This window comes from Bombus impatiens, unplaced genomic scaffold (genome assembly GCF_000188095.3).
Source record: "Bombus impatiens unplaced genomic scaffold, BIMP_2.2 scf_0317, whole genome shotgun sequence".
NCBI classification, from domain to species: Eukaryota; Metazoa; Arthropoda; class Insecta; order Hymenoptera; family Apidae; genus Bombus; species Bombus impatiens.
The window spans coordinates 1,039,752-1,052,924 of NT_176736.1; the positions used below are offsets into that span (position 1 = coordinate 1,039,752).

At 43.2% G+C, this 13,173-nt stretch overlaps 1 protein-coding gene across 2 annotated transcripts in view; it reads right to left on the minus strand.

Moving 5' to 3' along the window:
• Positions 1 to 9,792: 9,792 nt before the first annotated feature.
• Positions 9,793 to 13,173, minus strand: part of LOC100746694 (beta-1-syntrophin) — a 360,690-nt gene continuing 357,309 nt past the window's right edge. For both annotated transcript variants that reach the window (XM_012385063.3, XM_024367201.2), the window contains exon 9: positions 9,793 to 13,173. The gene's annotated coding sequence lies outside the window, so the exon portion shown is untranslated.

Sequence of the window (13,173 nt, forward strand, 5' to 3'; positions counted from 1 at the left end):
ATTATTGTATTTCCGATGAATACAATTTTGACGTCAGAGATAAAACCTTTGATCCAAATTATGTTTAAATAAAAGGTATAATCAACGCAATCGCGATTAGTTCAAATTGTATAATTTGATCTGCATTTCGGTATACACGTCCCAAATCAGTTAACAACGACGAGTCATCTCGAGAAATCTACTTTGCTTTCAAAGGTCCGTTTTTCAACAAGATTTGGCGATAAAGAAGCGAAATTCAAGATCGACTTATCGCTCTTAAATTTTATAAAACGATGAAATAGTCGAAAGAAGCCATACAAAATATTTCCTTCTAATGTTCGCTATCAGCAAACTTCTTCCATTGTGACTACAGTTCTACGTTCTTGATTCAATCAGAGTTAACAAAGATCCTTCAGAATGCATTCCGTCACCGAGACCCAGTGTCCTACTTCGTATTTTCTCTCATTTTCCTTCAAGAAATTCTACAATTCCAGAGAAACTTGCGCGCACGTCTGTCCCCACGGCAGAATCATGCCTGTTACCCTCTTTTTCCCAGATTTAATTTTCTCTCGCGAGGTGTGCCTTCGACGTTTAGCGCGACACTCGCGGCAGGAAGTGGGCAGGCTCGTGTCTCGTTTCCAGCGCGCCTGCTGCCGCGGAAGAATGCTCGCTGCAAAGAAAGTGGCGAATAGGAATTCTTCGGTGTCAGACGTGTCCTAGAAACGAGTCGCTCGAGCGCCAGGTATGCTTCAATAGCAAAATTTCCTCTCTTTTGCGTTTCTCTGACGTCGCTGTTGCATTGACCTGTTTGACGCTTTCGCGAGAGAATGGCGTAAAGCGGATAGATTTGCAGATAAATGGTTTGCACTTCTAGAACTATGCTTTGAACGCTACAGCTTGGCACGTTTAAAGTTTCAAGAATCTTAGTGCAATACCATGAAAACGAAACCGGGTTGCAACTATAAATATTGATTAATGTCTTAACTTGTCGAATATTTTATAAAATTAATTAATTAATGAGATGATTTGATTCGAATGGACTCATGTTCAATTGTTCAATGGACAACATTTGGCTTTCGTTCACTTAAAATTAGTATCTTCCTGCATCGATGTAGCGATCAGATCGGTTCAGATTTTTGGAAACCATTCTTCTCGGCCGTGTCTAGCGCTTGCGAGGCAAATTAAAGCGCAGAGCTTCGATCTCATTTTTGGAAATAGAGAGGAGTCGCTAAATCCGATGAGCAGGAGCGACTAGTTTTTAGATTTAGCGCTTCACGAACTCTTTCTATTTCTAAAAATGAAACTGACAGCGTTTGGACATTGTGAGTGACATACGAGTTAAATCGCAACAGTGCCAATCCGATCTCTATCTCAATGCCGGAAGAGACTATTTTGAAGCGAAATTTAAATGAATCTATTAATAAAACTCTGAACTCAGTTTTTATATTTGATCGCACCTCGTATTTAGATACTCCACTCACCTAGACTCCAAAGAAGTTAATGTTATAAAAATTCTAGAATCCTGGAATCCTAAAGTCCAAGAATTTTACAGATCTATAAAAATCCTACGATACTAAAAAAAAGTCCAGAAGTCTTAGAGTCTCGGGAACCTAGTTTCATAGACATCGTAGAATTCTATAGGGATTCTAAGATACCAGAATCCTAGAGTTCTAGAAGGGAAAAGAAATAATCGTAAAGCTACCATCTTTTAAGTGTACAAATCTTAGTACCAAATATAATCGATAAAAGTGATTCGATACTTTAAAATAATTTTTTGTTAAATTCGTTATTTCGATGAAACGAATTGACGTATTTTTCCAAATGTAGCAGCGGACCAGGAATTGGATACCTGCCTTAATTCGCGATCGGTATATCGTTCGCGAACTCGGCCCAACACCCATGTACCACAAAAAGGCGATGAAATATTAACGCAACATTCATAATTACGCGTGAATGGAGTCGAAAATAAATGGTTTCCGCAGCGGAAGCCGATGTCGGATAATGAACAAAATAGGCTCTGTTAAATGATGAATTCTCGAGGGTGGCTACGCCTTTGTAGTCTCGCGGTGCCTCGTGAAATATACAAAGCGAAACGCGAAGCGATAACGCAACTCTTTCAGTTCGTAGGCTAATGGAATTTAGAGGCAGTCGCACTGAGTTGCGAATAAATCTGACTCCGGAATTTTCAACGATGTTGAATTATACATAAAAGTCAGCATCGGATATAAGGCAAAAGTATTCGACCGAATATTAACCGTGCCATGAAAAAAATCTGAAAGGAGGTGAGTTGCAACGGTAGCTTTAAGATGCAGCAGGATTTGCGGTAATGCAGAGGGGTAAGTTAGGTTTTGGCTTCCTGGAATCGTAGAGTTCTGATACTTCAGCGTTCTAGAACCGTAAAGTTCCAGTAGACGTGCTAGAATTAAAAAATCCTAAAGTCTTGAAAGTTTATAGCTCACAACATGTCTAAAATTATAGCGATCTTAAAGTTCTGGAATTTCACAGATTCCTAATGCGTGACTCTTGCAATCTCAGTATTGAAACGTTCCAAAATCGTACAATTAAGAAATGTGTGTATCGCGATTAAAAAGCATAAGCTTTTCATGTCATTTGTGGTGGTCCAATAGAAGCTGGCATACTCCAAGGCAATGTCCTTGGACCCCGGAGAGCACGAGGCGGGTTAGATTGGATTTGAGGCCTATGGATTTGATATTCTGCTATAACTGAGTGGCGGTTGGTCAGTGCCTTTGGCCCTCATTAGCTTGCCGATCCGGTGCGGAGAATTTCGGAGAAGTTGGTGAGCCCATGCCTGCCAAGACCACTCACGTCACCTTCTCGTGCGGGCCTCCGTCACCTTGCTCCGGCATTGACCGGGGTAAGGTGCGGAAGACTGAGTAGCACTAGGATTGGAACTGATGATGACGACCTCGGCGAAACTTAAATAAATAAATAATGTGGCGGCACTCGACAACAAATACCGCCACTCGACACTAACACTGGACGACGGCAGCGCAGTGGTTAGCGCCTTAGGTTACGAACGTTCGGGACCCAGGTTCGAATCCCAGCGCCCGTAGTTCGATTTTTCTTCGACGCATCTAAATTAGAAGAAAAATAGCAGTACCCAAGCAGCGACATCTACAGCCAACAGCTCTACAATTATCACGGACAACACATACGCCTCAATAATATGGATAGCGAACGTAAAAGGAATCATAGTTTACGGTGCAATCCGTTACGGATATCCCAGTATCGGCGCAGTTGTGGGTACTCAAGTGGGCCCCGCTGTGTCGTCATCTTGCGACAACGGCCATTCAGGGGTGGACCGTCAGGCCCCCGGATCGGTTTCTGTGCCTGGCGAGGTGAGGAGGTTGTTGAGATCAGCGGACTGGCAGGAGGGTATCTTTGTGGCTCCCTTCATGGTTTCGGATGCCGGACCATCTTCAGAAGGATACTGGAAGGCCCGCACGAGGTCCGACGGCAAGGAATCGATAGCCTCGTTGAAGTCGAACCTCTCTATAGCATCTGGGCGGTCCAGGGGCAAGAAACGGAAGGTGATTTGCACTACTCCGAACATGGATCTCGTGCGTAAGCTAAGGACTGCCACGGCTGCTGATATCGGTGCTGAGATGATCAGGAGGGTCGAGGAGATAATCAGAGTGGCGGAGTGGGGGTTTTGTCCAGAGTTTGTTTATTACATTATGTGCGTCGTACAGTGTTAATCCTCTGTGGCAAAACAATTACGTGAGGCATGTTCGAATCGAAACGTCTTAAGACGCATATACCGCTACACATTTTATCGAGCCCTTCGCGCAACATGGAAGAATCGATCGATCGCGAAACAAGGATACGCCAGGATAACCATGGGTTAGGCGGTGGCTGAAAAAACCGCAAGGATACAATATCGCGAATATTAAATTTTCACCAGGTCGAAATTCCTTCTTTCGTGCGTTCCCGCGAGATATCGTCGATAACCGCGAGCGTATTCGAGGCTCCTCCACCTCCGCAAGGGAAGCGGTCTGTCGCGCCACGATAAGGAAAATCTCGGTGGATCTGTGAAAAACGGGTATCGCCAGTTTCCACGATTATGTCCACTATGTTTCCGGTTCGAATTAAAAATCGTTCAGAGACCGAGATAAGGCTAACCAATTGGGGTTTTTAATTAAAAGAGCCGACCGTTCCCTTCGAGATAATACCTCGAAATCTTCCGATGGAACTCAATTACTAGACTTCTCGCAAAACGATAGTTACCCACTGCAAAACAATATACTCACAAAGAACACAGGACGATTATTAATTCGAAAAACTCTCACGATTTCCGTGAAATTACCGTGGTGCAGCCCGCACAATGCACCCAAGAAATATTAAAATTCCAAACATCGAGGTATTAAAATTCCATGCACGAGAGACTGGTAGAAGCTTCGAACGCAGACGTTTTGCCGTGAAAATACCCTTGGAAACATCGGGAACCAACCCTTGGCCTGGCCAACTCCTACGCTCAGCTTAGCTATCTATGTAAATCGAAACTACTACAGCCGATCTTATTACGCGTCTCCCTAATTCAATTTTCGCGATTTCAATCGTCGTTCCTAATTTTCAATGGAGGCTGGTTATATAAAGAGAGGTTGGCTTAAGTTATAAAATCGTGGGAAAGAGTTCAGGGAAATTGCGGTTCTAGCGATACAAGCTAATTAAATTAGGGGCGCGCTGTATTCCAATAGGAGTGGAAGAGAACAGAATCGGCTCGACAGTGAGATTTTTTTGTTTCTCTCTATAGATCGGCAACGAGTTGTTTGCGACACGCGAAACCCATGGGAGAAAGAAGCGATCAAATTTGGCGCGTTATAACACAGCTGCGTGTACACCGAATAACCTCGGCCACGTCTCGATTTGCATTTCAATCGACCACCCTATCATTTCTACCTCTTTGGCCGAAACAAAAATTCGCTATCAGTTTCCTACAGACCGTTTCGATTATTAACTTTGTTTCCACCACTTCCTGATCTGATCTGATCTTTGAACCCACTGTGGCCATGTCTGCCTTGTTTTAAGCTTGTTTATAGATGGTAATTTTTTTAGTAATTGGTGATTCTCAGGTTTCAAGGGTCTGATAAGGAGGAAATCGTGTTGGAAGCTTCTGTACGAACCGAACGAGAATTTCTTTTCGCGGTTATATAGAAGGGATTTAGAATTTATCGGGCCTGGGCATGAAACATTGCATGCCCCATCGCCGTATCTTTAATGATTAAGTAACGAGATCCGCGGCTACTTTCGCAAAACCAAAGTGGACCGCCCACAAAAATTGTTGTTCTATTCCGCGCCCTATCAAGTCGACAAAGCTAAATGTACGAACGTTATAGGTAAAATTTTACTCGATATAAAGCGAGATAATAAAGATTATATAACTCTAGAAACAATATTGGTAATTTTTCTCTTAGTCATATTTTTGATCCACTCAATCAGAGAATCGTTCCTCTTTACACTATCATCTTAGACTTTACACTATCATTTATTTTTGAAAAACGTGGAAAGAACTCGATATAAAGCGTGATAATGAAGACTATATAACTCTAGAAACAATATTGGTAATTTTTCTACCAGCCATATTTTTCAACGACTCAATCAGAGAATCCTCTTTACACTATCATTTTAGAAATCGGATATCTTTGACGAAAGTGGCAAAAAACAGGATATCCAACGGACGCCATTCTTCTTTTCCTTGATTCATGGCATCGACGATTTTGCGTCTACATACGCGGAACGAGTTGCCGTATCGGTTTGCTCGTGAATCCATGGGTCCGACGTTTCCAGGCGGCGTTACGATAGATCAGTTCTCGATAAAGAGGAATTTCGTGAAATCAAAATTACGCTTGGTGGTGGTATCCGAGATAGCCCGGGCCGAAATTTGCATTTCGATCGAACGTTTCTTGCCAGGGCTTCCGTGCAACCGAGCCGACAAAAAGCGTGGAATTATCGCGCAGCCAGCATCGCTAGTCAAGGTAAAGCCCTGGAACCGTGGTGTCGGTCGATCACCTTTTCTGGAAAAGCTGGCCGCGTAAAACTGCACGATCCGCGCGCGTTTTTCTCTGATAGGATGCAGGTGAACGTCGCTGAGAATTGATCGGAGCCGACGAGCCTTTCGGTACGTTGAGATCTGCGTCCAGAAAAAGTGCTATCCAACGATAGCATGGGACAGGATTATTATCGCTGGAAATCGGGATATTTTATTTGAATCGGATTAAAATCCGCTCGGACCAAGGGGATTTTGTTCTACTTTCACGCAGTGAAACGTTGAATCGACTTTCCGCGCGAATCCGAATTATTTCAATAATTTAATTATCGAACAGAGTCACGCCATGAATCATTTCTGTTCCTTATGCGCAAGTAATTTTATTCCGTTTAATACTCTGTCAATCGGTTCTATATTTTACGAACTGATTTTATTGGGTTCCGGATTAAATACGCAGTATTTTTGTGCGTTTCACAAGTGTTACGTTCTATTAAGAAGCAACTTCAAAGCCGAAAAATCAAGAGAAATATGATTCTATCGTGTTCTTCGTTGTACGCTTGCCAATCACTCATTAATATTCACGAAATTAGAAGCATAAAGTGATACGAATGGAAAATGAAGGATCGCCGTTTTATCTCGATTTGCATATTTTCCGCGCGCCAAACTTATGCGAATCGGAAAATTACACGCTCGATCCTGATCGAAAATCTATTATCTCAATTAGAAGTCTCCTAGTTCGAACCATTACCGTTTTCATTATTCATATACTCGAACACGTTTTGCTTCGAACACCTGAGATCGCGATCGTTCTCATCAGAACGTATCACTCTCGCAGACTATTTTCACGTTTTTACTATTGAAATATGATCATCTGCACATCTTCGTAAATGCATACACGTTCGCAGCCCGGTGATTATTCAATACTTATTAGCATTCGCTCGTGCGGCTCAATTTCATCAGAAAGCTGAAGAATAATTAAAATCTTCGCGTGGTTTCGATCTGATGGCCACTATGCACGGAAAATACACGGGAAAACGATATCATTATCGTTATCTTAGTCAGAAGTTATTTCAGGAATATGATGGTAAATTGACGAGGAGCATAAGCCAGTTGAGAAACACGAGACTCGCCATAACATCGAATCATAAAATTACACAGCATACCTCGTATTTTTAATTACTAGAATTCTAGCGTTAAATTACACCAACCAAAATTGTATATCTTCTCTTTCTCTCTCTCTCTCTCTCTTTTTCTCCGTCTAACGTGATTTTTTTTCTCGCGTATACGGAACAATTTATTATTTTCATGGCTCTTATGTTCGCCAAAGGGCCGTATACACTATAATTGCGAGAACCGCGACGGCGTTGGGCTACAGACGTGAAATTCTATGGAATAAACGTATCATTACGGCTTTCCATGATGCGGGATAACAAAGGTGAATTATACGCGGCTGTTAGTCCGCTTTTATAATCTTTAGAACGTTCTGCCGCGCGAGGCGTGGCCTTGGGATTAGGGTTGGCCGGTGGAATAGAAACGAGTCGCTATGAAACGAAGGGGTTACGTTATCGCGGCCCGGCACGTTGTAAATATCCTAGTCCATGCTGGCTACTTCCACGACTTATCGTGTCACTCTCGATACCCGCTGCAGGAATTCGTGTCTTCCCGATTTTTAATCAGCCAGGTACGTCCGAGGGTCTACGTAATCGAATAATAATTGAAAATCCTCATTCGACGCGTTCCTTCTTCATTTGTACGCGGCATTACGTCAGTTAAATTGTACGCGCTCAAAATATTTTTATAACTTTAATGTCACGTTAGAAATCGTTTTAGCAAAAAATATGGAATTAGACAACCGATATCAGTTTCAGATAGATAAAATTAAAGGCACGTGCTTTGTTAACACTTTACCGACCGCTAGCGATTCAACAGCATACGCACGTCCGACCGGCAGCTCAGGCGCAGATTCTCCCTGGCGCCGGCTCTGTTTCGGTTTAGACTCTCTAATTCTTCAATTTTTTTCGTTCATCACGAACGGTAAGTTTTTAAAATTGCTATAAAACTGTGGGAGCTTACAAAGCAACGCAATTGACGCAACTGAGCAAGGTACATTAGTACTAAATAACAAATTACTGTTCAAATAATGAGAAAGATTATTGCCGACGAAAAGCAGATTAATAGGCTATGGGTCAATAAGCATCGGCGATGAAAAACCGATTGGCTATCGGTCGGTAAAGTGTTAATTGCTTCGTTGTAGCGGATTGGTTTGATGGAACATTAATATAATATTCCGCGATTTTATGCCACGCAAAAAAAACATCATTTGTGTGACATCGTTCGATTGCTAGTTGTCTGATTACCAGTCAAAGCGCCACTCTCGGTTAACTAGCAGCAAGAGTGCATGATCTTGTTAATTTGCAACGGTTAGTATTTAAATAACAGTCAATCGATATAACGCAGTAACGAGATGAATTAAATCACCTCGGTTCCGTATCTTTTGGAACTTTAAAATTGCCTTGAAATTTCAATACGCCTCTGTTGTATCCGCTCTTCCATGGAGTTCTAAATTTCCTTCGATCCTTGTTAATTAAGTATTACTGACTCATCACGAAGTCACGGGTTTATTTTAAATTTCGATGCGTGTTACGAGCTTTAGCCCGGCCGGACTCGTTAAAAATGACCGGCCAACAGCCAGCTTGTATCATCGGTAACGAAGTAACGAACAGAGGAACAAGCGGCTTTAATGATGGATAATGGAATTGTTGGAGAAACAATGAAACAATCGTGATCTCGTTCCTTCCATTAAATAGAATTAATGAAATAATTTCTCTCTTTTAAATAAGACACACCGATATTTATCTTATTTTCTCGAACAAACATTAACAGCCCCATGGCGTTTAATTATTAAAATAATTGTCGAGGGATAATGTTCATTTTCATTCTCACTTTAACGAGCTTGTCTTCTTTTTTTATTATGTACGTCTATATATTAAAAATATATATTATGAACAATGTATCGTCGAAATTTTCTACCATCAGATTATTTCACGCCAGAATTGCAAAAAGGTACAGCCATTGTCTTGCCAGACAAAGTTAGTCAAAAGTTCACGTTATAACGGGTGTCTCAAAGCGTCCGTGTGATTTACGTATAAGGTACTTGGGGTAAGAATGGGTGATTCAAGGGTGGAAGTATACAGGGAACCGCTGCAGGCGGACGGAAGACAGATCAGAAAAGTTTTGCGAGCCAATCACCGACTCCGGATATCGGGTTCGCCGATAAAAATGACAAAGTCTTAAAAGTTTCTCCTTGCTGTCGCGTCTGGCCGAGATTCCTTTCGAATTCGTCGTCGACCGTGCGTCTTTCGATCGCGAATATTCGATGGATCGTAGAAAAGGGAACGTTTTCAAGCTATGCATACTTTGTACTAACCCTCTGTTCGAAGGATCGAAGAATTAGCAATTTTTAAAAGTTTCTTCTATGTATAACATTGAAATCAGGACTCAGGTCTTATTACTAATATATTTGCCAATTTTCTTTTTCAAGTATGCTACTACGACGTTTCTGTTCTCGTTACCCGTTTGTTCATAAGATGGAATATTCTTTAACATGCAGATTCTTCTCTTCTTTTAAGTAGTAGTTTATATCTCTTCGAATAGTGGAAACGATAAACTCTTGCAGCACGACAGATTATTGCGATTGACAATGTAGTCAACTTACCTCGAACGCCATTGTCCAAAGCTCGAATCTTCAAACTTGATCCTATCACTCGTATTTTTGAAAGAAAGGAGAAAATGATTAACAACGCCAATTTTCTAACCGTCTCATTTATTTGGTAACTCATAGATATACACGTTAACGTCCTTAAACCTAGAGAGAAATGAAAACGCAGGAGGACCGTGTGTCCCGTTTCACTCCTATCGATGGTTTTGGGAGGGCGATGAAGAAAAGAAAAAGAAGGACAATCAAAAAACGAAGAACGAGCCTAGCGACTGGCTTCGCCCAAAAATCATTAGAAAAATACACAGTTTACGCGCAAATCCTTTCAAACTGAATTAATTCTCGTCGATGTTGCGAACTTATTTCTCGCGTTTAATGACGTTTACCTCGTTCCCTAGGCGGGTGTACGTGTTTCTCTGTTTGTGTGTGTATACGTGCCGGTGTGTGTATGTGTAAATACGTTCTCGGGTTCCTTTCGCAGGATTCTCTCTGTCGACGAAATCGTTCGATTAATTCGCCCGACATGTTCGCTCATTTACAGGTTTTTCTACTTTCGTTAATTTCCACGCGGGGAGGGAGGTAGCCCGTTTCGAACCAACGAGACGGCCTCGTTTCTCATTATGCTCAAAATCTGACAGACGAATCCTAGTACCAGGATCGCGTTTCAAGCCGATTTCCGCATTTAACCGCGATAAACGCAGCAAATTTGAGCTTCGTTCAAATTATTTCGATTTATTTATAATTTCGCTCGGACCCGCGACGAAACCACCAGCGATCTCTTTATCTTCGTTTCTCGATGTGTCATGGGCGATCGTCGTCCCCTGGTGATTCACTATGACACGCCTGTGAAATTGAGTTCTCCGTCGCGTTTCAGCCAATTTCGGTAATTGCTACGAAATTGTGGTAAAAACTGGGTCGAATCGTTGATCGTACGGGTAATGCGGTTTATCCGGGTCAGTCTGTCGGATCCTCGTGTTCCTGCCGATCGTTTTAACGCGTTAAATGCTGTCCATGACCAACCACTTTGACAAGCGCCGGTATTTATTAAGCCCGTGAACGATCGTTTCACCTTGCGGCTATTATCGACAATAAGCGTGGATTCGCGTGTTTTCCCAAATCGTCGCGATTTCTCTTTAATACCGAACCTCAGGTCCAACGATCCACGTTAGATCACGAGCGATCATGTCGAGGTTAATCGCGTCGTTTCGTGACCGTACGTATCATTCACACGAAAAATCTACAACACACAATCGACTCACGAGAGCTTCGTATTACGCTAAACAACCCTTCAACTTTCTTATAAGATCGAATAAACGCGGACACTTTGTGCTATCTGCCCATCGTCGATGTCACGATTCTTCGTCTGATCGCTGTATCTATATACAAACGCGAGAACAGATTGCCAAGCGACAAGAAACCAATCTTCCTCCTTTAAATACATCTGCTCTGACTCGTTTCACCGCGAAAGGAACGACAATGGCATACGACGAAACGGACACAATCAATGGTACGTGGCTTCGTTGATATGTTCTACTTAACGTCGAAATTCTTATTATCGCACGGCCTCCTTCGACCAACCTTTTCTCCTCGACGATCGTCGCCGATTATATCTCTCCTCTATAGAACGGATGAAAAGGAATGCTCGACTCTTATACGGACAACACTCATATCTCTCTCGGCATCGATAATTCGCAGCGGTACTCGTAATGCGAATAATTCCGCCGTTTCACCGTCGATTCACGCCCACCTCGTGGGATAACTCGGCCTTTCGATGGCAATTCGTCCCTTGTCTGGGCGATCTTCAACCTTTGTTCTCAGACGTTTGGTTGTTCAAAGCCACGGGTTTGTTGTTGGGTTCACGCGGTACCCGCGGATCGTACGACGGATATTGAAACTAGGGCATTAGATGAGTTACACGACGACGGTTTATTTACAGTTCGAGAGTTCCCTCTCTGATGGGAAACTTCGATGTTGCAAGCTGAAGGATGGCTTAAGTTTATGAAGAGAGAGGATCGAAATAATTCGAAGCAAACAGAGGTGAGATGGAAGCGACGAATGGAAGCGAGGGCTTTCGTTTATCCGTCAGTTATCTCCGCGAGGAACTAGGCGAGATCGACAGGAGTCGCGGCTAACCAGTACACACATCGACGTTTCTTGGCATCTTACATTTACTCGCGTTAAGAATACGAATCGTACAAAACAACTATTAACGCGCGTCCGTTGCTCCATCGACCCTGTTGATCCACGTTTCGCCTCTCCGCCTCTACAAAATTTTCCACGATACATACCATTTTCTTTCAACCGCGAACAGAGCGTAGCCGAATTTTCGTAGGCGATACATTCTTCGAAGGAACTCCAAGACACGAGTAGTACCAGTCGATGGCGAATAACTCGCGCCTGTTCTCGCGTAACGAAATCCACATAAATATCGAAGGGCGGGATGAAAAGGAGACGCCTGCCGTCGGAAAGTTTCGCCATCAGCCGGTACTTCGGCGGAGATCAACGTCCACGAACTCTTTAAAGTCGCTTTCGTTCGACGTTACGAAACTTTTAGCCACGATACGACAACTTTACTTGGTCGTCGGTTCTTCCAAACCTTCCTCCGTCTTTTCCATTTTCTTCCCTCTTTATTTATACCCAGGAGGAAGGAAGTTCGTCTGTCGCGGCGGCGTGGAGGAGAGGTCGAAGCCCCAGGGTCAGTCGATCCTCCGTGGTAGAGCGAACGGGCGGCGGTTGGACAGTAATTGATTAGCTTTCTCTGCTAAGGTTCTCCGAAATCGAGCGTTCGATCAGAGACTTCTTTCACCTTCTCTTAAATACACCCACTCGTTCTCTTATTCTCTCTCTCTCTCTCTCTCTCTCTCTTTTTCTCTTTCTCTCGTTCTCTTTCGTTCGTTACATAGCAGTTTTTTTTTTCATTTTGTTCTTTAGTTTAGGTAGATAGGTTTAATCGGTTACTTAGGCGCGTTGATTAGTTACGACTCCCAGCAGCGGACCTTCCTCCGCTTCCTTCTAGCCTACTTGTTGCGTGTTCGGATAACTTTCCGGCAAAATCGCGCGTTGGATGGCTTCGAGTTAACGATCAATCCGCTACTCTTCTCTCCATCCTATACTTTCTTTCTGTCTTTCGTAACGAAGAGTATCTGCACAGCTCGCTCGTACACCGTCGTACAATCGTCGTCGTTTCAATGGAAATATGGAAGAGCGTAGTTGTCCTACAATAGGGACATCGCGACTTCCGGATGGAAAGTGAAGGTGCAAGTTCGCGAGCGTCTCTTCCTCTGGTCTGTCGAATAATTTTTTCTTCCTCGTTCCTGTGTATCCTGCCTGCCACCCTCTTCTTTTCCTCTCTCCTCCCCTTTCTCTCTTCCTTCTCGCGTTTCTGAGCAATTCGACGAGCTCAGTGAAGGAAGACGCTGGTGACGGACCTGGTGGTGTGGGGCGGCAGGTCGGGGGCCTCCGTGGGGGCCCC